At 33.9% G+C, this 24,983-nt stretch overlaps 1 protein-coding gene across 3 annotated transcripts in view; it reads left to right on the top strand.

Annotated features, from left to right (window-relative positions):
- The first annotated feature begins 888 nt into the window (after nucleotides 1–888).
- LOC145691795 (glycerophosphocholine cholinephosphodiesterase ENPP6-like) overlaps nucleotides 889–24,983 on the top strand; it is an 87,454-nt gene continuing 63,359 nt past the window's right edge. For 2 of the 3 annotated variants that reach the window (XM_081767106.1, XM_081767108.1), the window contains exon 1: nucleotides 889–1,008. The gene's annotated coding sequence lies outside the window, so the exon portion shown is untranslated. The remainder of the gene's footprint in view (nucleotides 1,009–24,983) is intronic. The other variant, XM_081767107.1, reaches the window with a different exon arrangement.

Raw genomic sequence — 24,983 nt, 5'->3', positions numbered from 1 at the left:
GATAGATTAACAGAAATCAGGGTAACATCGGTCAAATATGTTCTAGAACCCAAGAATAGACTCTATCTCGAACCTTACGTCTTTATTGGAGTCAGACGTGTTACTGTTCCGATAATGGATTCATAAAGTCTGGAAGCTTAAAGTGGTTTTTACAATGTGAAAAGAAACTACATTTATATTCTTGATTTATTGAATGTTTTGTGTTTACGTTCTTTGTCATCAGGGAGGATATATAATGAAAAACCTGCAGTTTAAAATGTAAAAAAAAAAAAAAAAAAAATGTAAAATGAAATGAAATCTTTAAGTTTTACGTCCCACGCTTATGCCGGTTAGGCTAAAGGAGACGGTGATGATGAGAGATGAGTGAAATGGTGGAATGAACAAAGTGGGAGGAAACGGGAGAACCCCGAGAAGACCCACGAGCACGGTGTTTGTTCACCACAAAGTCCACACGGCGCGAGCTGGGATCGAACCCGGGACCCCAAGCACCGGAGGTGAACGCTCTACATTTAAAATGTAGTATCAGCCAGTATAGTGCGTTCGATGTTCTCCCACCGGGGGTCGGCTACAGTATATCGTGAACCTACGCCGCGCTCTATCCATATCTACATTCTTATGTTTAAGGACTGCTTCAAAAGTATAATTTGACAGTGAAACTACTTCTTTTTAGTACATATTTCTTTATCAGGTAAGTTTTCATTTGTCACGGAAAGTGGCAATGTCAGCAACTTCATTGTTTGTAACCTTGAAATAAGAGACAAAAGAAGATATTCAGTGCGTTGATAACACTAAGGAAATTGCCTAAGATACAGCTATTTAATGATAATTTAAATGTTTTCAGTTTCTTATGCACGAAACAATTTCTTAGAAAGTTAGTTGTTACCGAAACAAATAGCACGTTAGTTCTTGTTTCGCTACAGTGCGCTGAGACTAGTTAACAAATTCATATAGTGCTAGTATTCGGCAAGAAAAATATTTTTAAAAAAGTTTATGTTGTCCACATAACTTGTAAGTTCTTCTCTAATATTTATATTGTGAAATTTATACCATATGTATTAGATTTTATTCAATCACACATTTTTAATACGTGGTTTTGATAGTATTACTTTTGTGCCTATACGAGAAGGGACAGTGAACTTACGCTTCTTTGAAGGAGGGGAAAGGGCAATTTTGAATCTTGATCTAGAAAACTCGTTCAGGAGTTTTTAAATCATGTTTCTGACCAGCAATTAAACTGATATTTTTGAGTAAATAGTGCATTTTAATAGTACATAGTGCATGCCCTATCTTGAAATATGAAATAACGAGATGAATATTTGAAAAGCAGAAATAATTTATTGAAGTTTTTGTAACTGTACTGACTTGATTATCTGAAGTATCATGTTTGTTTTTTCGGCAACACTCGGGAAAATGTTAGAATGCTCGGACAAGGTGTACTGTATTTAGTAACATTGCATTGTATAATTGTTTGTAGTTGATCCATACAAATGGTATAGTATTTATGCTTTTAAAAGTGAAGATTACCCAGTATTACGGCAGAAGTGGATGTTACGTATAAGTTATCTGGTGTGTGTAGTCAGAAAGTACAGTTGAAACGGAGGAGTTCGTAAGAAAGAAAATAGTTAGGCTAGTTAAACAGTCTAAATGGGCCGTTTTACGATTAGAGTCCCAATTGGAGATGTAAAATGTGAAGAAAAAGTATTTCTATTTTGATATGATTTTTTTTTTTTTCGTAGATATGTCTCATATAATGTGGCAAATATACCTTATGCAGGTCAGCGCAGGAACGTTTATATTTTCTGAAATACTTGACAAAGTTCCTACCTAAACTTCTTAGATTTATTTGTCGTTATTGTAACGTTTTTCCCAATTTTAGTTTTATTCTATATTTTTCCCTGTTTAAAAGGCAGTATTACGTTACAAATCGGGAAACCTACATGTAAAAAACATTTTACAATGAAAAATTTAAAGTATTAGTCATTTGTTAGTAGATTATTCAACCAAAATATACATTATTGTGATGGTAATGATGTAAATGTGATGGTGATGACTAATGACACAGGATAACAATTATAGGAATACTTTCTACAGAATATAGTGATACATATGTAATAATATACTAAGTAGTATTTTTATATCAGGGGTTTAGTGCAGAAATGGTGTAAATTAGAGGGTACTTTTGCATTTGTTCACTTCATTACACTATTTATAAATCCAAACATTTTTGTATTCTTCTCAGATACCAGAAAAGACTACAAAATGTTTGAGTATAAAAATACTATAATAAAGTGACAAAAAATACAAAAATAGTAGAAAATTTTATTTGTGTTACACCATTTCTGGACCAAGCCCCTACTAATACAGTTAGTAAATAATAACACAATAATCATAATAATAATACCCACAAAAATACAGTTCACATCGTGATAATGAAATATATAACTATTACTGCTGACAAAACAGGCAGTTGCTTCAAGCCAAAATTTAGTGACATGACAAAAAATTTAGTTATGCTAATTTTTTGTACTGCTGATTTGTTTCAGAAAGAGGAATGAATTCTCGCATACAAATAACGCTCCTTTTGTAACAATATATAGCACTGCTATATTCACGAATATTGTGTTTTCTTACAATAAAAAATAACCTGTTGCATATTTGGCATGTCTATTTTATGGGCCTTAAACAACTACACACTTTGGATCTGTTGTAGAAACAGAAAATAATTCTTACATACAAATAACTCTCTCTCTCTCCCACTTCTATCTCTCTCTCTCTTTCTTTCTCTGAGATTGTTTGGTACAGTTTCTTCATATCTGGTATCTTTGGCAACTTTGTAGGAACTATAGAATCAACATCCAAAATTTCAGGAGGGTCAATGAAAAAAAAATAATTGCTGAAGTTTTGGACCTATTTATCGCATGGAACGGTGTTTTAGCATAATCTAAATCGTGTCCACATGAAACTAATCGATCATTTTGTCTTTTAACTGCCCCACGAATACCGTCTACAGCACTTTTTCCGTAGTTTGTTTCACAGAAAATCTATGACACAAACTTAAAATTGTACTCACTAAAAGACAAAGTTGAAAACGAGAATACGTTTTTTTCTAGAATAATACTGGCTTATCGGTTCATCATTATCGATAAATAATCAATCTATGATGTCAGTTTAATGTAAGTTAGTACGGAACTTAATTGAGCATATCATGTTTTGTACATTCTGAGATAGTGCAAAATGACAAAATATTTTATCGGTGAAGCGAAGAAACATATGCAACACATGTATGGAATGATACTTGCTTGCGAGAAACACCAAAATGCATCTTCTGAATTTCTTCAGAATATTTACGATGATAGTTCTCAGAACATTTGACGTAAAGTACACATTCTTTCTGTTTAAGTGTAACGTTAAGAAACGTAACGGCAATGACTATTATGGTAGTGACGTTTCTTTGTATTACAACAATTACTAGAGAATGTTGGATAGGTAGGAAGTCGAAACGAATGAAGGAAGAACCTGATCTAAAAGGATTACAAAACAGACCTAAATGTCTCAGTTATACATTACCATTATAGCATTAATCTGTGTCACGGTGGTGACTATGAGGAATCATAACTCAACTAACATGTAGATTAAAGTGGCGAGTAAATACTTCAGACCGACGTGCGTCTAATCCATTGTGCCTACAATGCATGCAAAGAACACAATATACACTGTGCTTCTGTTTCGAATGCGATGTTACCAAACCGAAAACATTTAAGAACGAAAACGTAACTAGTAACGGTAGTGATAATAAAATTTATTCTATTTAATTATTTATTTGTTTATTTACCTTCAACAGAGAAAAATTCTCCATTTACAGAAGGCTCTCACAATCTATTATATAAAGATTCAATTGCTATATAAACAAATGATAAAAAGAAAAAATAATAATAAAAAAGCAGAAAAATAAAAAATAAAAATAAAAATAAAAATACAAAATGGCAAGAAGAATTCTCAGATACACAAAATTAGATAATAAATATCACTATAAACAACATTTAGGTCTATGCTTCTCAATATTTTCAGATACACATATTTAAGTACATACCATGAATGTATATAGGTTTTACATATATGGTTACATATCTAGGCACACCCACATATACGTCCAAGGAAGGAGATATCAATATATAGGTAGAGTCCATAATTACGCCCATAGCTGTTTATTTTATTCTGTACCATTATTCGGTAAAATCTATTTTTGATTAAATTTATAAACTCTTGCAGATTAAGATCAAATTCTTCTACAGTTTGTGCTATATTGTTATAGAGCTTACACATTCTGACCAACGGTGAATTATTCTACGTATTTGTTTTGGATATTTTATACCACAACAGATTTCTTGTTCTCAAAGTTCTGTCTCTGATATTAAATTTGATGTACAGGGTGGCCACAAAGTCCCCTTACCCCTGAAAATTAGTAATGTAAACCACTAAACTTACATAAATAACTACAAGGAAAGAACTGAATCACATGTACAACAGTGCTTTCGAGAAGTTTCGCTGAGATAGGAAACATTAAGTTAAAGGATCAGTCTGTCGACCGTCATTCACATGGCAAATGATAATTCGCCCCAGGTTCTGTGCGACATTTTCAGGAGCATTGCAGGCGTGACTTGATTGAAAGCTTGATTCAGAGCTTCTGTCAGTTCGGCAGTGGTATCATAACGGTTTTGTGTAACAATGACTTTTATGAACCTCCACACCGCATTATCAGAAGTGGTGAGGTCTGGGTTCATCTCATGCACCCAATACCTTGCAATAACACGTTCTTCAATACTGTAACTGGAAGTATTAGCCATCGTTAACACAATCTAAAACAATGGAAAACCTTACATTAGAATTTATAAAGGAGTAACGGGAAAACTTACATTATCGGTTATCAAGAAGTAAAAGAAATTCGTGACCACCCTTATTTTAAAAAGTCACTATTATCAAATATGCTATTTACTATTTTGAGTAGACATACTTCTTGTGCAATGATACATCTATCAGAAAGTTTAACATAATTAAACTCACTTAAGAAGTTAGAGTAAGATGATCTATTTACAAGAGCAGATTGTCCTCTTTTCTTATAATATAAGTACATTAGAAATCTTTTTTGTATTATTTCTATCAGGCTTTCTTGAGTTTTATATTTAGCTGCCCAGATCACTGGACATATCCCAATTTTGGCAGTACTAGACTTTTAAAAAGAGTTACAATGACATTTACGTCTGTAAACATTTTAGTACTTATGAAACCCCAACTGCTTAAAAGCATCTTGTGTAATCAATAAAACGTGTTTATTAAATGACATTTCGCTGCTAAATGTAACTACTAAGTCCCTACACATGAACATACGCTCCAAATATTGATTTCATATTGAATATGGAAAAGTTTCAGTTGCAATTCTTTGTTTTGTAAATATCATAAACTTACATTTTTAATGCTAAAATTTATATCTTATATCCCATGTACAAATATTGTTTAAATCTTCTTGTAGTTTTAATATATCACAAATTTATTTGTATTTCTTTATACAACTTAACATGATCTGCATACAATAAACATTTAGAGTTCTTAATATACCTCGGCAGATCATTTGCAAAGAGTAGGAATAAAAGGGCCACAAGTTTGAGTCTTGTGGTAATCCGGAATTCATATTATAATAAAATGATTTTGACTGTTTAAAACTTAAATATTGCTTTCTTTGACTCACGTATGATGTGAATAATCTGATTAATCTCGACGAAAATCCTAAGATCGAAAGTTTTCCAAGAAGCATATCATAATTAATCATGTCAAAGGCATTTGCAAAATCAATATACAGTGTGTTTCGAAGCAACACCGACAACGTTTGAGAGTTGATTCTATAACCACCATCAGGTTATAGAGGTATTTTTTGTGAACGCTCTGTATATTTCGTGAAGACAGTGACTATTTTTTCGATTTATACTTTATTCTGCGACGTATGTAAGTTCTTTCTTCGGTGGAAATTGCTTCTTTCCCACACAACTGGACAAAGAAGTCTTTCATTATTTTTTCATATATATATTTAAAACATTGCTTTTTGGTGAGAATATTTGTCAGCGACGAACCTTGTCAGTGTTTCTCCCTGACTTATTATTATGCACAATATATATTCTGCAGTTATTTGGAACTAAATTAAGTGCTTTCTTTAATCGTTTATGGAAATATAGCGGTAGTTTAGAGAAATACTGGATGACCAGATGTTCAAGTGACCAAAGTGACGCCAGTCACGTTAGATTTGCAGCTCGTTATCTGTACTTTCTCACGTCCGAGTTATCGCAGTGTCTCGTGCATCGTAGCCAGTACACTAAAATTAACATAAAATATTTTCTGTATTCCGTTTGCATGTGTATACAGGTGATTTAACTGAGTGGGTTTTGGAATGAACTGCCAACACTCTTCAGTCAACCATTGACGCTCTCATCTGGAACTTTAGCGCTCAGGAAGTTTGACTCCGATATTGTGTGCAGCCACTACGCACGTTGCGTCGGGAATTAAGTATGAATTTGTGTTAAGTATTACAAGCTATTAGCCGGCGAAGGACGTTTTCTTACGGCTAGCCCCAACTAGTAAATTCCCAGGTTCTCAAACCTTCTACGCTAAAAAATTATACACGCGTCCTCCAACATCAGCATTCCACTTCGGAAATTATTTCGCTGAAGACTCACGTTGACTCTTCAGCACTGTTTGGAGTACCAACCAGGATACTACATGGGATTACCCCAGTGATCCTTTCCCAAGTGCTAATCTCCCCCAAGTGCATCAAGGTGTGAGAGAAGCCATCATAGTGAAATTTCAGATATAATCTCATATATATATAGGTCTACATTGCATTAAAAAGGCAAAGTCTGATTTCAGTGATGAAAATTATTACACATATTCTGTGTTAAGTGTTGTGTTCATTTCTCTTCGTTATTTGTTTTATATAATAGTGTTCTAATAAATAAGTATAGTTTTATTTAATCCAGTGTGTTTTCGTTGTTTGTGCGAGTAATGTTTGCGTGCGTTATGGTCTGGATGACCGTCTGATCGTGCGTGAGGTTTTCGAGACGAGACACCCAAACCTCTCGGCGCCTAATGCTCATCTCATCATTGAGACCGACGAGCGATTTGGAAACAATTTGTAACCCCTTCTTGGAGAGGTCTTTCATCGTCCTATCCAGGTAAGTTCTGGTCTCAGGAGAATACTTATTGGCAGAACCACGAACAGAGACCCCGACACCGGGTGGTTATAAATAAATTGCGCCCGAACAGGGACCCGAATCGAGACCGTTGGTGCTCGAATACTCATAAGATTAATATTTTAATATACCATTTCTCTTTCAGCTCAGTACCAGGAATTTGAATAGAAAACTTCTCTTTCAGGTCATTTTAATCATATTGTTTCGTAATAGTATATTTTATTGTAATCATACGTTTTAAGTTTTATTCTTGTCCAAAACGGCACACCAGGAAGTAGATATGGTTACTAAGATAAGTTTACTTTTAAAAGAGAATATTGAAGATTTAAAAAAGGAAAATAGAGAGAACCTAGATAGATTATAGAAAGAAAGTAAAGAGTCCCGTGCTGAGAATAATGAAAACCTAGCTAGATTAGAACAGGGAAATAAAGAGAATATTGACAGATTAGAAAAAGAACTAAAGAGTGGATTAGGTCAAAAGATTGACGCTTTACGGGATGTGTATAGTGAAAACAATCAAGAAACAGAGAGCGCTGCAAACAAAACATTGGAATGTGAACCCCAAGTACAGTCAGATGCTTCTAATGAACATGAAGCTCAAGAATTGGAATTCCAATCAATGACTGATATTCCTAGTGTAAACAAAACTTTGGAATTAGAATTTGAAGTAAAGACTGACACTCCTAATAAGCAGGAAGCGGCAGAATCAGAGTCCCAGATAGAGAGAGATATTTTGAATCAACCTCGTAATAGACGTAGTAATGATTTTATTTATTCTGAATCAAGTGACACCGATAGTAGTAGAAGTAGTAGTGAAAATTACCACCATATGATTGTAGACGACAGAGGTCGTAAGCGCACAAAAACAACTACCACAAACCAAAGAGAGAAAAGCGCAAACAAGGTTACAGTTATTGCAATAAGCAAGGATACGATGACCAGATGTTAAACAATATAAAATTTAAAGCCAATCAGAACCAAGATCGCACACGAAAGAATAACCGATACAAAAGGAGTCGTAAATCACGGTCACGTAACCTGAGTTATCACAAACGAGACAGGAACCGCAACTTGTGTGACAACATTAAGCATAGATTTCTACATAGAGGTAACCGCTGTACGAATAGACGAACAAACCGTAATTATCAAAGTAGAAATAGTAATCATAGGAAAAGAAAAAAAGGCAACCAAGACTGTATGTTTATATAAATTTTTCTTCCAGGAAAGCCACACATTTCTTTTAATCTTTCTTTCAACTGTTAGGTGATAAACATGTGTTCATTTTTCTTCCTTTTTTGATTAGAACACCTGGATACGAAAAGAAGAACTACGTCTTTCTTTTAAAACTCCTTTTTGCTTCCAGTTTTTAACTGTTTACCGAAGAGCAGCTATTGTTTTTCCTTCTTTTTCTTGTTTTGGTAACATAGCCGCTGCATTTTCGACCACCCGTTTATGCCAATGAATAACCGGCGACACACAGCTGATTGATTCTTTTTCTTTTTTTCTGTCTTGGCTCAACGTCGTATTTCATACAGTTAACTATATATCAATGTTGCAGACCTTATTAATGACTTACTATTAGTTTAGTGTCATTGATTTTTATTTCAGATGATTGAATTTAAGATTTTTTTTTAGTAAAAACGCATTCTGCATGAGTAGGGGAACCGTATTTATCTAAAAACGGTTTGAACTATTAGCGCAGTTCCGCACCCTCAGCCTGTGGGAAGATGTTTTGACCTTATAATATATTGTTATTAAATGTTTTAAATTTTAAATTCTTTTTAGAATCCATTCCCACCTTCCAAATTATTAATTACGTTACATGCGTAGGGGATTTGCAATTTGAAATATTGGCAAGATTTCCGTACCTCAGCCAGTGGGAAGTTATTTTAGCGTTATAATATATTTTTAGTGTTTTAAAATTCTTAAATTCTTTTTAGAATCCCTTCCCACTTTCCAAATTCTTAAACATATTATCATACGTATGACTGTCAATTAATGTTTGATTTTCCTTTTAGGATTTTTTTAGAAAAGAAAGAATGTATCGAGATCCGCAGGATAAGAAAATTTTTTGTTGTTAATTATATATACCTTGTATATTTGTAATTGAAATCAGTATGTAATTTCATGCGTAGAATATGAAATTCTACCTTTATAATCAATCTCAAATTGCTTTTTCAGTGTTAATCTTAGATTTTCGTTTTCATTTTGATGTGTTTATTGTAATTTTGTTGAACCTCATTTACGTCATTTACCCGATTTTGACTTATTTGAATTTCCAGCATGTGACACGATATATTTTGTTCGAAGAGAAAAGTTTAGAACGGAAAGTAGGCTAAGCCTTAAACGAGTGAAAACAGGCATTTCCTTATTGATTAATAGTATGTGCAGGAATGTCGTGTGAATAGCATATTCTCCGAACTAAAGCAGTAATATTTTTATTTTAGAAGAAAATATATGAACCGTAATTCTATTATGTGGATTTGTATGCTAATGTGTTGGAATGTTTTTATTAATTTTGAGAAAATTGTATTTCAGTTACAGTATGTCCTAGAAACTATTCGAATTCGATATAGATCCCGAAAAATAAACTTATTTTCTTTCTTTCCAACAGCATGAAGCCATAGCGTTTTATGAAAATTACTTTCTGTTAATTATTTTATATGCTCGATGACTGAATTTTATGCGTTAATAATACCAGTTTGAATATTTTGTAGCAAAGATGCCTAAGGAAGCTTGTTACAGCTGTCTTGTAGGAAATTTAATTTAGATGTTTCCGCCCTACCAGAAAGTTGTAATGTCGTTGACTATATTCTCGTTTGTATCTCATGTTTTTCTTTTAATAGGTCTCATGTATTTTGTCTTGCAGAGACATTTTACGATGCTACGAGAGCATTTGTATTTTGTGAGTTTACACATCTTTTTCTAGGTGGAAGACACGTTATGTTCCAGGGAACATACATGTATTTTACTGAATATTAAAGTGTTGATGTTTCAGTTATGTATAGAAACATTTTGTAAGTGCCTATGGTTGCAGGCCTTTTCACGTTTCTAGTTTTGCTTCGTGAGATACGATTGCATATTTTGTGTGTAAGTACGTGTAGTATACACATTTTTCCCACCTATGGTTTTGGTCAATTCATTGTGTAATGACCGTTTGTTTTCAGGAATGTTTGGACTAGTGATTCAACCATGGGCGGCGATTAGGGGAGGCAAAGGGGGGCAGTTGCCCCCGCACTTTTTTTAAGTAACCAATTAATGTATATAGTTTCATTTGGAAATGTAACGATTTTGTATGTGTTACTGATTAATAGGAAAAAATGCTGCCATATAATATTTGCTGTTGCGTGAATACGTATTGGTTGTCTTCCCGTGGAGTAAAGAAAGCTACAGTAATTGCGTTTTAATTGCCACAGAAAATAACCCCAAAAAATAACCTATTGGAGCACAATTTCAGCATACTTTCATTTCTTCTTACAAGGGCTCGATATGTTAGTGAGCTGCTTTGAAGCTAATCGAAAGAACATTATGCAAAAAAGTAGGGCCTATTTCACAAGTTATTCTTTAATTGCACAAAAATTGACAGTTCCTAAAATGTCTTTTCTTCTTTCTAAAGTAAGGGATATCGATTAAAAAGAGCGTGATAAGAAACAACTTCTACCTTTTCCATTGTTTTGTAGTGTAATATACGAGTGAAGTGTTGTGTTTATGGATGTACGAGTGTATATACAATAAAATTTAGTAAATTGAACATAATTCTAGGTTTTAAGTTTATTTTGTATAACTGAAGTGTGGATTGTAAGTATTGTTGTGTTTTGATGTGTTCCAAGAAAATGAAATCTGCACCTAATGGCAACGAACATATTTCAAGAAGTTGCGAAAGCAAATATTTCTTTAAATGTCGTAGCATATGCTTGTAGTATTTACTGTCTTTCATTTTCTAAGAGTAATAACATACATTTAATAGCATGTGTGGAATTAAATATTAAGTTTTTCATTAATCCTCAGTTTCAATATAACTTTTGCAAAACAAGCATCATTATTCATTACTGTGATTAATATTATCCTTTCTATTTATTTGTTTTGCAAATTTATTAAATAATCTGATCACACAATTTTCCAGACAGAATTTTAAGATGTTCATGAGCAAGGAATCAAATCTCTTCTTACACTTTCGTTGTTTAAGAGTACAAAGGGCTAGTATCTACTTGCGTTGTTGTTCTCAATTTACTTAATAAACTATTATATACGATATACGGTATTTTAACTGAAAATATAGTATCCTATTAGTTATACAACCTTTCGTCAAACAAAATGTTAGAAACAACCGGGAAAACTAACATTTATATACAAATATTCAGATCATGTCGTGCCCCCTCACTTTTAACGTCCAACCGCCGCCACTGGATTCAACTACCTTGATTCAGACCTTCGAAAAACTTGGATCAACACTATAGTTTTCAACGCTTTATAAATAAGTTTTTTTGCAGATAGTAGCCACCTATTCTGGTAACCCTACAATGATTACGTTTTTGGAAGTGAATAACCATTATTCTAGGCCTAAGCTAATAATAAGTTTTTTCAGAATGAATCATTTTTTACATTGAGCATTATCGAAATAAAGTCTCGATTTTCACATGGCGAGTGGATGGCGTTTTGATCTTATGGCGTGCCGAATTTTCTTCATACATGTCAACGAAATCACAGTCTTTTCTTTGATATGCAGAATCATGCTTGTTTGTTGGAATCACTATGAACGACATTTTTGACACTTAAGTTTATTTTTTTATTTTGGAAAAACGATTTTTCGTTCTTTTCTGCCAAACAACACAAGGCACGTTTAAAAAAGAACATACAGGTGAAAGTCTTATTTTGTTTACATATTGTCAGTTTATTATGTGTTTACATCTTTATTCATTTTACTTTTTCAATGATTTTCATGTTTTTCAAACATATTGTAGTAATATCGAAACTTTGACAATAATTATAATATTTAAATACGTTTAACACGTTTGCTACTTCCATATTCATTCATATTTTAATATTTAAAATATAGATATCAATATATATAAAAGAAGACATTTACTAACTTTTATTGCAATGTTTGATAATTCTTTAACTCGATATTTTCATGAATAGTTATTGAGTGTATATATTTACTTCATATTATATCAAATAAAGTGATCGAAACGGAACACTTAAAACATTTTACGAAAAGTATTTACAAGTGTTTAAAAAAGGATTTATTACTGTTTTTAAAAAAGTAAGAATATTAATAGCCCTATAAACGCTTTTTGCGCATTTTTAGTGAAGTTATCATACAGGTGTTATATAACCATACCTAGCTTCTCACACCAGTGTTAAAAAATATCCTCTTCTCCCCTCATCAACTCATCGTTGGAGAACCGTGGACGACATTCAACACAGGAAGACAGCATGGTTTCAACATGTAAAGAAACGGAAGATAAGGAAAACCTACTGCGTCAATCGTTCAAGAGGATCTTATTACTTTATGGAACATTTGGATCGAATACTGCTCACACAGGAACCTCATCATGTTGTAGTGAGTGAACAAGTTATTTAACTATTTTAAATAGTCCTTTTTCAGGTAAAAAAACATTCAACGTTTATACACGTAAGTCTCACACTATACCACAGTGCTGCCAACCAACTGATTTTAAATTTTTGGTGAAAACCCTAATTTTATTTGAATGTCATTATACGGCCAGAGGTTCTCAACCTGTCTACGTGTGCACTTAACAGGTCGTTCCGCGTTTCGGATGTCAAATCTATAACCGCCACCAGGTTATAGAAGTATTTTTGTGGACACTCTGTATATTTCGTGAAGACAGTGACTATTTTTTCGATTTATACTTTATTCTGCGACGTATGTAAGTTCTTCCTTTGGTGGGAATTGCTTCTTTCCCATACAACTGGACAAAGAAGTCTTTCATTATTTTTTCATATATATATTTAAAACATTGCTTTTTGGTGAGAATATTTGTCAGCGACGAACCTTGTCAGTGTTTCTCCCTGACTTATTATTATGCACAATATATATTCTGCAGTTATTTGGAACTAAATTAAGTGCTTTCTTTAATCGCTTATGGAAATATTGCGGTAGTTTAGAGAAATACTGGATGACCAGATGTTCAAGTGACCAAAGTGACGCCAGTCACGTTGGTTTTGCAGCTCGTTATCTGTACTTTCTCACGTCCGAGTTATCGCAGTGTCTCGTGCATCGTAGCCAGTACACTAAAATTAACATAAATTATTATCTATATTCCGTTTGCATGTGCATACAGGTGATTTAACTGAGTGGATTTTGGAATGAACTGCCAACACTCTTCAGTCAACCATTGACGCTCTCATCTGGAACTTTAGCGCTCAGGAAGTTTGACTCCGATATTGTGTGCAGCCACTACGCACGTTGCGTCGGGAATTAAGTATGAATTTGTGTTAAGTATTACAAGCTATTAGCCGGCGAAGGACGTTTTCTTACGGCTAGCCCCAACTAGTAAATTCCCAGGTTCTCAAACCTTGTACGCTAAAAATTTATACACGCGCCCTCCAACATCAGCATTCCTCTTCGGAAATTATTTCGCTGAAGACTCACGTTGACTCTTCAGCACTGTTTGGAGTACCAACCAGGATACTACATGGGATTACCCCAGTGATCCTTTCCCAAGTGCTAATCTCCCCCAAGTGCATCAAGGTGTGTGAGAAGCCATCATAGTGAAATTTCAGATATAATCTCATATATATATAGGTCTACATTGCATTAAAAAGGCAAAGTCTGATTTCAGTGATGAAAATTATTACACATATTCTGTGTTAAGTGTTGTGTTCATTTCTCTTCGTTATTTGTTTTATATAATAGTGTTCTAATAAATAAGTATAGTTTTATTTAATCCAGTGTGTTTTCGTTGTTTGTGCGAGTGATGTTTGCGTGCGTTATGGTCTGGATGACCGTCTGATCGTGCGTGAGGTTTTCGAGACGAGACACCCAAACCTCTCGGCGCTTAATTCTCATCTCATCATTGAGACCGACGAGCGATTTGGAAACAATTTGTAACCCCTTTTTGGAGAGGTCTTTCATTTTCCTATCTAGGTAAATTCTGGTCTCAGGAGAATACTTATTGGCAGGACCACGGAGGACAGGACCACGAACAGAGACCCCGACACCGAGTGGTTATAATTCCTCACACCAAGATAAGACAAAAAATATAGACCAACCTGGGTGCACAAATGCTTCCTTTCGAAGCTATAGGCTGTTGAAAGCGTAAAAAATGAACTTTAAAGGTACATAGTTCGGAAACTATGGGACCTACCGCAGTCGGGTCACGACTTCACTTAGGAGCTAATATGTACGCTATCCAAAAATGCATGTTTCAGAATTCTAAGACATTCATGCAACAATTTTTATAGAGGGAATTTGGCTATGGGCATATAATTTGAAGTACTCACCAAATGAATCTGTAAAAAAATTTTTGGAAGCATTGCAGGATTCTGAAACATGGATATTTGGATACGGCACATACTAGTTCCTAAGTAAAGTCTTGACTCGACTACGGTAGATCCCATAGTATTGGAGCTATTGACTTTCAAAGTTCATTTTCTCATGTTTCTGGCAGCCTATAACTCCGAAAGGAAGCATTTGTGCACCCATGTTAGTTTATACTTTTCGTCTCATCTTGGTGTTCGGAATCACCTCTTAAACGTTGTCGGTGTTGTTTTGAAATACCCTGTACATTACATCTACACGATTAGGATATTGAATAACCTCGTGGACAAATTGAGTAAAATTAAGTAAATTTTTACTGTTGACAGACCAGAATAGAATCCATGTTGGTTTTCGCAAACATAGCTTTTTATGTGATTGAGAATACGTTCATATGATATTTGTTCAAGAAGTTTCAACGGTGCACAAACTATGGCTATTGGTTGATAATTTTCTATTTTACTATTATCCCCACTTTTAAAAACTGGTGATACCCTAGGTGTTTTCCAAATTTTTGGAAATGTACGTGTTTTAAGTACTAAGTTAAATAATGTAATCAATGGCTCATGTAAAATTTCGGAATACGTTTTTATCAAATACGGAGGAATTCCATCCAGTCCAAATGCTCTTTCGGGTTTAGTGGCTCTTTTATATTCCTCGTCTGAAATTTAATCAATTATCAAACTGTGATTACTTCCATTTGCATTGAATCAGAATAGTTATATGATGCTACATTTTTATCATATACTGAATGGAAATAATTTGCGAAACCATCGACCACTTGCTTGTTTGTATCCAGTAAAGCAACATTCAACATCATAATATTATCACTAAAATTATTGCTATTTTTCTTTTACCTAAGACTAAAATGATCTTACATTTTCTTTAATTTCGTTTTCACTTTCTTTAACATAGCATTCATACACATTACGTATCATTTTCTTCTAATACCTTCTCATAATTTTGTAGATATCACTATTATATTCAGAGCCTTTCATATGTTTTCTATAATACTCCTTTAATTTTAGCACATCAATTATATCTTTTGTAAACCAACAAGAATACTTTCTAACACTGCATTCTCATTTCATAGTTACTGTTTTAATGATTATTTCATGCATTATAGTTTAAAAAGTTTCTGTTGCATCTTCAATGTTATCAAATTGTCCTTATCTTGAATTAACTGATACCTTCTTAAAAATCAGCTTTATGAAAATTGAATATAGGGTTTACTTCATTTTTTGCATACGGGCATGATCCCTGAATAGAATATTAATTTCTAGTGCAGGATGATGCAAATCTTCTTTTATAAGAGATAATTCGCATCTTTGTACCACAATATCATTTCCAATGTTACTAAGGACTAAATCCAATGTTCTAGAATTAGTTTTTTTATATCATTTAAAGAGTACAAATTATGTAAAAATAGCAAAGATTCTACAGTATATATCCAAATTCAAAAGGTTATAATACGTAACACTAATTAATGGCATATTAAAGTCACCAGCTACCAAAATAACTAAATATAAATCATAAGTTTTCATTCTTAAACCCCTAACATTTTGATAGTATATATTTATTTATCTTATTGATATACATGACTTTATTTTATGTTCAAAGATTTCCTCAATTCCTTGGCTTATGACAATGCTACATCATCATCCATAGTTTTTAATTGAATTACAGGATCCCCTAGATTTTTCTCAGAAAGATTCTCCTAATATTGTCAACCCATAAATAAGCATAATTCTTTTCCTGTTTCAATTTCCTAGCTTGTCCAAAAATCTTTTTACGATAAATAATAAGACTCTGATTAATGTAAACTATACCTTCGCTCATATAACCCAATTGATTCATATTCAAGTTACGTTTTACTTTTCTCCTCGCAAAGAATTTATCTTTATCTTCCCTTCTTATAAACTTTACAATAATACCTCTAGCTGTTTGATGGGGGAGTTTCTTAAGGCTATGACAGACATCTATTGATTCACGCTTAATCTCTACATCTAATACCCTACCAATATCCTTTACAATTTGGTATGTGTCTTCATTCTGCTTTTATGGTATACCGTATATTTCAATTACATTTCTTTTACCGTATTGTTCAAGTTCTTCTAATTCACTTTGAGTATGTTTAGGTTGTTTTTAAGCTGCAAATTTTCATCTTTCAACTGTTCTATTGTTTTCATACACCCACTTATTTTCTCGCATTGCGTTTTTGATTGTCTCCATGGTCTCATCAAGTTTTTCGAGAGCGAGATCCAATGATTTCCCTAGCTCTTTTCAATTTCACTATTATTTTTCTTTAATCCCTCGATTTCAGTTTTCAAACTTTGAAGCAGTTAATAAATTTAGGCAAGAGATGGAGACACTGACTCAGGTGTTTCAATATGCATAATGGATAGCCTTTTCTTTCGACATACTTGACAAAACCATAATTGTTTTTCATTTTTAAAGTACTCAACATCCGTTTCTTTTAAACGAACACATTTAGCGTGCCATAATTTAAAGCATATTTCTCACTGAATTTTACTTAATGCTTCTTGCCGAGGGACAGGTTTCAGACATTCTCCACAACTCATGTCGAAACTTCGATATCTCGAAAGTTCTCAGAAGATTAAAGTAGGTTGGCAACACTTGCTCACCAGATTTGGCTTGTTTACATTCAACACAGGACAGTATTTTTACGTATATAGCAGATAATTTTGCCTATATAATAATAGATAAATGATTAGCGTATTCTCAACTACTTATAGCCCAGGTTTTGTTTCTTTATGTAACAGCCAACAGCATAAGAACTACACAACTTGGTATTTCTGAAGCACTCGATCAAGCAAAGTTTTATCTACCCATCCAGAGTTGCAAGAGTATTTTGTAACTATGCACAGATAAATAAGCCCAAATGTGTCATAATAACCTGACAATAAGTCATAACTCATTTGTCTTTTAAAAAAATACAAGGAGAAGTTTACTCTTGAGGAGTTATTTTCGGACGATTTTATAGAAAAACAACTCAGGCGATTTTGTTTATATTTCATAAATAAATATTTCATTAATAGTCCGACAATATGATATAAGTCATTTTGTCTTTATTAATTTATTATGTCTTTATTGTTTATTTTTAGGGGTGAATTTTTCTTTCCTTGCCATTTTCTCAAAAACGACTCAGACAATTTTGTTCATGTCTCATAAATCGGGTTAAATGTTTCATTAATAACCTGGCAATAAGGTATAACCCATTTGTCTTGAAAAAATTCAAAAGCAATAGTTTACTTTTAGGGGCGCGGTTTTAGAGGCTTATAAATTACAACTCCTCAAATATAATTAATGCAATTTTGTTTATCTATCTAACTAACTAACTAACTAACTAACTCTATGGCCTATGGAACCCGGAGGTTCAATGCAGCGTTCACCAAAGCTCTCCACTGACTTCTATCCTTAGAACTGCATCCAGTTTCTACTTTGTATTCCTATCTCTGCGAGATCCATTTTAATATTGTCCTCCCATCTACGCCAGATCTTCCTAATGGTCGTTTTCCGATTGGTCTTCCAGTCAAGACTTTGAAAGCGTTTCTACTTTCTTCCATTCTAGCTACATGACCTGCCCATCTAAGCCTCCTAGACTTGACGACCTTAACAATGTTGGGTAAACCGTATAAATTATGTAGTTCCTCGTTATGAGGTTTCCGCCATTCCCCATTCCCATTCCTCTTCGGTCCGAATATTTGTCTCAGGATCTTGTTCTCAAATACTTTCAGTCTATGTTCTTCCCGTAGAGCAAGCGACCATGTTTCGCAATCATACAAAACAACAAGCATGATTATCGTTTTGTATATTTTAAGCTTCAAATTCCTCGACAGAATTCGCGACGACAAGAGATTTTGAACCGAATAGTAACGCGAATTCCCTGCTTTTAGTCGAAATTTTAATTTCTTCGTGAGTATGATTTTCCTCTGTTAATATTGATCCTAGATATTTGAAACTATCCACTTTATCAAAAGTATTATTTAATATTTTAACGCATCCATAATTTGTTTTATTACGGTCCCGACGCACTTCCATGTATTTAGTTTTCTCTGCATTCACTTCTAAATCCATGTCCCTGCAAGCGTTTAATAAGATCTCTGCATTTCTTTCTATTGTTCTCCTATCATTCCCTATTAAATTTACATCATCAGCATATGCCATAACCTGGTGAGTACCGTTCAACTCTAGGCCCTGGTTGCTATCTTTGATTTTTCTTATAGCGTATTCAGAACAAACTTAAATAATAATGGCGACAACGCATCTCCTTGTTTCACTCCATTTTCGACGTGAAAGCTCGTGGACAAAAATTTTCCTACCCGGACTTTACTTTGGGATTCATTTAAACATATCTTAATTAATCTAATTAGCTTTCTCGGTATTCCAAGTTCTGTAAGAACGTTGTATAATGTTTCTCTCCTAACCGAGTCGTACGCCTTTCTAAAATCAATAAATAGTTGCTGTACCGGGGTATTTTATTCCCACTTTTTTCGAGTATTTGGCGAATGGTAAATATTTGGTCGATAGTTGATCGATTTTGTCTAAACTCGCACTGATAATCTCCAATAATTTCATCTGCATATGGGGTCAATCTTGCTAATAGAATATTTGAAAGGATTTTATAGTATGTTGACAGAAGAGAAATTTGTTTATCTATATTATAAAATTGAAAGTGACTTTGTTTGTGACTCTTTGAAACGCCCGACCGATTTCCATCAAAGTTTTGACGTAGATGTGGTTCTGGATTGGGTCTTTAGCTATTCACTTTGAAGGTACAACTTAGGGGAGAGGCAGGAGGGGGAATTATAAAAAAATAAATAAAACTTAATAACTCTTGAACCAAACGACCGATCTTGATCAAACTTCCAACATAGATAAGGTTCGTGACTGTGATGCTTTTTATCAATTCACTTTGACGAAGTAACGTAGGAGAGGGGGAAGATGGAGAGATATACTAAAATCAATATATACGGTATAAAAATAAAAGTGACTATGTTCGTGAGTTAATAACTCTTGAACCACTCGATCGATCTCAATCAATTTTTCAACATAGATGAGATTCGAACCTAGGAAGCTTTTTTATCATTTCACTTTGACTGTAGATCTTAAGGGAGGGCGAGAGGAGGAGGGGAAATATATGAAAATGAATAAAACTTAATAACTCTGGAACCACCCGACCGATCTCGATCAAACTTTCAACATAGATAAAGTTCGGGTCTGGGATATTTTTTTTTTCATTTAACTTTGACGGTGCAACGTAGGAGAGAGGAGGGGGAGATATATAAGTAAAAAATAAAAATGAAAGTGACTGTCTTTGTGACTTCATCACTCTTGAACCACCAGACCGATCTCGATCAAATTTTCAACATAGATGAAGTTCGGACCTGGTATGGTATTTATATATTCACTTTAACGATAGAATTTAGGGAAAGGAGAGAGGGAGGGAGGAGTTAAAAATAAACGAAACTTAATAACTCTTGAATCAAACGATCAATCTCCATCAAATTTTTAACGAGGTTCGGGCCTGATATGATTTTTGTCATTTCACTTTGACAGTAGAACTTAGGGGTGGGAAAGATATATAACAATAAATAAAATTTAATAACTCTTGAACCACAGGAACCTCGATCGATCAAATTTACAACCTAGATGAAGTTTAAACCTGAAATGGTTTTCGTCATATCACTTTGACGGTGTAACTTAATCCTTTCCCCTCGAATTTGTTTTGACACAGCAAGCTGTACAGCTCGGATTTATTTTGAGATATACTCAGTACTTGAGTCGGTCATACAAATACTCGTAGCCCCCATTTGGTTGGCTTCTGTGGTTTGTAGCACTTAAAAACTATCCTTCTTTTGAACCCCACTGTACTTTTATCAATGCTTACATTTTGTCCTGGCACAAAAATTCCCTAAACTTGTTGTCAAGATGTTCCACAATGTTTATTAACTTTGAACCCCTTGCACAAACACTTTGTTGCATCTGAGGTGCTGGGGGCACAAGTGAAGCATCCCAAAAATTTGAAAAATCCTATCGCGGTTGAAAATGTCCTTATAAAATGAGCATTTGTCCAACCATTCCTCTGGAAAGTAATCTTGCATGTTTGGTTTAGGATTTAGTGAGTGCCATATTTAGTATTACACCCAAAATGCCTTCAGTTCAGGAAGTGTCATGTCATGCCAACTAGACCAAATGGACCTTTTTTGAAGTGGCATTTGTATCTTGGACTTAGCATACCTGTTTATTTCATTGGTAATTTCCTCAAGCAAAGTATCACTAAAAATAATGGAAAAAATTCAATTCCTGTAGTTGGCCTTCCAACAACTGGTGGTTTATACCCGGAATTTACTGTGAAGGAAATTTTTGGAAAATCTGCATCATTATTACCATAGGGAGTCCAATTGTCCCTTATCAACACATCACCTGTCACTTGGTCATCATTTTCATTGGAATCGGAAGATTTATCACCACTATTTTCTTCACTCAAACTATCATTATCTAAATATTCGCTATTACTATCACTGAAATCGGTATCTGAAGCTTCCAAAACGCCTTGTATATCAGTCTCTCACAAACCCAGCTATCTTTGGTGTTTGTTTACATTTGTATATCGCTTTTTATTTGTTGAAAACTGTGGCAGAAACGGCTGACTAAAAAGTTGAATAAACGGCCAAAAGATCGCAGAAGTTGTCGACTAAATCATACAAGCGGGGCTCTGTCGACATGCGAGTAATTAAAGCGTCAAAATTAGTGCGGGGTAGCCCCGACATACGAGCGGAAAGGAAAATCTCGAATGTCGGGGCTCTCGCCGCGTTAAGGGATAAAAGTGGGAGAGGGGATAGACATTTAAGAATGATCGAAAATGGTCGATATTAGTGTCGAATCCATAGTTTTCGGGATCGCTAAGATGAACAATAACACTTCCGATGCCGTGCCCTGCAACATGGGGAGGGGAGGGGGATATATAAAAATCATCGAAAATGACCAATATCAAAGAGCGCTTTAGTAATAGTAAAAAGTGACTGACTAACGGAACATATTAGTATTTTTTTCTTAATTTAACCCAGCGGCTAATTGATGCTAGTATTTCATAAGGAAATACTTAATTAACCGTTTACCTGCAAAATTAAGAAGGAAGTAAATATCTAATAAAACTTTACTTGTTTTTTTTTAAATGGAGCTCCCTTCTAGCTATATGGTTAGTGTACCCGTCCTTAGCGCGGAAGACCCGGGTTCGATTCCAGATGGAATTTCCGGATCTCACGTTAATTTGTAGGTCTGTGTCTCATATAACCTCGGTCCTCGAAAGGATGGTATACTGTATTCAAGCAATCGAGCATGAGATCCACGCTGAAGCAAGCTCATCCACAAAATTCACAATTTCCAGCATGTGACACGATATATTTTATTCGAAGAGAAAAGTTTAGAACGGAAAGTAGGCTAAGCCTTAAACGAGTGAAAACAGGCATTTCCTTATTGATTAATAGTATGTGCAGGAATGTCGTGTGAATAGCATATTCTCCGAACTAAAGCAGTAATATTTTTATTTTAGAAGAAAATATATGAACCGTAATTCTATTATGTGGATTTGTATGCTAATGTGTTGGAATGTTTTTATTAATTTTGAGAAAATTGTATTTCAGTTACAGTATGTCCTAGAAACTATTCGAATTCGATATAGATCCCGAAAAATAAACTTATTTTCTTTCTTTCCAACAGCATGAAGCCATAGCGTTTTATGAAAATTACTTTCTGTTAATTATTTTATATGCTCGATGACTGAATTTTATGCGTTAATAATACCAGTTTGAATATTTTGTAGCAACGATGCCTAAGGAAGCTTGTTACAGCTGTCTTGTAGGAAATTTAATTTAGATGTTTCCGGCCGACCAGAAAGTTGTAATGTCGTTGACTATATTCTCGTTTGTATCTCATGTTTTTCTTTTAATAGGTCTCATGTATTTTGTCTTGCAGAGACATTTTACGATGCTACGAGAGCATTTGTATTTTGTGAGTTTACACATCTTTTTCTAGGTGGAAGACACGTTATGTTCCAGGGAACATACATGTATTTTACTGAATATTAAAGTGTTGATATTTCAGTTATGTATAGAAACATTTTGTAAGTGCCTATGGTTGCAGGCCTTTTCACGTTTCTAGTTTTGCTTCGTGAGATACGATTGCATATTTTGTGTGTAAGTACGTGTAGTATACACATTTTTCCCACCTATGGTTTTGGTCAATTCATTGTGTAATGACCGTTTGTTTTCAGGAATGTTTGGACTAGTGATTCAACTACCTTGATTCAGACCTTCGAAAAACTTGGATCAACACTATAATTTTCAACGCTTTATAAATAAGTTTTTTTGCAGATAGTAGCCACCTATTCTGGTAACCCTACAATGTTTACGTTTTTGGAAGTGAATAACCATTATTCTAGGCCTAAGCTAATAATAAGTTTTTTCAGAATGAATCATTTTTTACATTGAGCATTATCGAAATAAAGTCTCGATTTTCACATGGCGAGTGGATGGCGTTTTGATCTTATGGCATGCCGAATTTTCTTCATACATGTCAACGAAATCACAGTCTTTTCTTTGATATGCAGAATCATGCTTGTTTGTTGGAATCACTATGAACGACATTTTTGACACTTAAGTTTATTTTTTTTATTTTGGAAAAACGATTTTTCGTTCTTTTCTGCCGAACAACACAAGGCACGTTTAAGAAAGAACATACAGGTGAAAGTCTTATTTTGTTTACATATTGTCAGTTTATTATGTGTTTACATCTTTATTCATTTTACTTTTTCAATGATTTTCATGTTTTTCAAATATATTGTAGTAATATCGAAACTTTGACAATAATTATAATATTTAAATACGTTTAACACGTTTGCTACTTCCATATTCATTCATATTTTAATATTTAAAATATAGATATCAATATATATAAAAGAAGACATTTACTAACTTTTATTGCAATGTTTGATAATTCTTTAACTCGATATTTTCATGAATAGTTATTGAGTGTATATATTTACTTCATATTATATCAAATAAAGTGATCGAAACGGAACACTTAAAACATTTTACGAAAAGTATTTACAAGTGTTTAAAAAAGGATTTATTACTGTTTTTAAAAAAGTAAGAATATTAATAGCCCTATAAACGCTTTTTGCGCATTTTTAGTGAAGTTATCATACAGGTGTTATATAACCATACCTAGCTTCTCACACCAGTGTTAAAAAATATCCTCTTCTCCCCTCATCAACTCATCGTTGGAGAACCGTGGACGACATTCAACACAGGAAGACAGCATGGTTTCAACATGTAAAGAAACGGAAGATAAGGAAAACCTACTGCGTCAATCGTTCAAGAGGATCTTATTACTTTATGGAACATTTGGATCGAATACTGCTCACACAGGAACCTCATCATGTTGTAGTGAGTGAACAAGTTATTTAACTATTTTAAATAGTCCTTTTTCAGGTAAAAAAACATTCAACGTTTATACACGTAAGTCTCACACTATACCACAGTGCTGCCAACCAACTGATTTTAAATTTTTGGTGAAAACCCTAATTTTATTTGAATGTCATTATACGGCCAGAGGTTCTCAACCTGTCTACGTGTGCACTTAACAGGTCGTTCCGCGTTTCGGATGTCAAATCTATAACCGCCACCAGGTTATAGAAGTATTTTTGTGGACACTCTGTATATTTCGTGAAGACAGTGACTATTTTTTCGATTTATACTTTATTCTGCGACGTATGTAAGTTCTTCCTTTGGTGGGAATTGCTTCTTTCCCATACAACTGGACAAAGAAGTCTTTCATTATTTTTTCATATATATATTTAAAACATTGCTTTTTGGTGAGAATATTTGTCAGCGACGAACCTTGTCAGTGTTTCTCCCTGACTTATTATTATGCACAATATATATTCTGCAGTTATTTGGAACTAAATTAAGTGCTTTCTTTAATCGCTTATGGAAATATTGCGGTAGTTTAGAGAAATACTGGATGACCAGATGTTCAAGTGACCAAAGTGACGCCAGTCACGTTGGTTTTGCAGCTCGTTATCTGTACTTTCTCACGTCCGAGTTATCGCAGTGTCTCGTGCATCGTAGCCAGTACACTAAAATTAACATAAAATATTATCTGTATTCCGTTTGCATGTGCATACAGGTGATTTAACTGAGTGGATTTTGGAAAGGAAAATC

The sequence above is a fragment of the Thermobia domestica genome, chromosome 8 (genome assembly GCF_964235325.1).
Source record: "Thermobia domestica chromosome 8, izTheDome1.hap1.1, whole genome shotgun sequence".
NCBI lineage: Eukaryota > Metazoa > Arthropoda > Insecta > Zygentoma > Lepismatidae > Thermobia > Thermobia domestica.
Note: the sequence above shows the minus strand (reverse complement) of the source record. Positions and strands in the feature narration are given on the sequence as shown.